The sequence below is a fragment of the Phaethon lepturus genome, unplaced genomic scaffold, assembly GCF_000687285.1.
Source record: "Phaethon lepturus isolate BGI_N335 unplaced genomic scaffold, ASM68728v1 scaffold46817, whole genome shotgun sequence".
Taxonomy (NCBI): Eukaryota; Metazoa; Chordata; class Aves; order Phaethontiformes; family Phaethontidae; genus Phaethon; species Phaethon lepturus.
This window is the reverse complement of record NW_010552005.1, coordinates 1-222: the sequence shown is the minus strand read 5'-3', so window position 1 is coordinate 222 and position 222 is coordinate 1.

The window sequence follows — 222 nt, the reverse complement described above, 5'->3', positions numbered from 1 at the left end:
ACCCCCCCCAGCCGCGGGTTTGCTGGCTAAGAGGCATGTTCTGGAAGCGCTGCAGAAGCAGGTCCCGCTCCTGGGACACCTGAGCCCCCCCGGCCCTGCTGATTTGGAAAAGGGGCAGTTGATACTCACCCCCGGGGCGGGGACCCCACGGGTGGGTGTGTGGGGAAGGAACGCGTTCCCCAGCACCCTGGGACGACGCACCAAGCGCGGCCCCCGGCACCG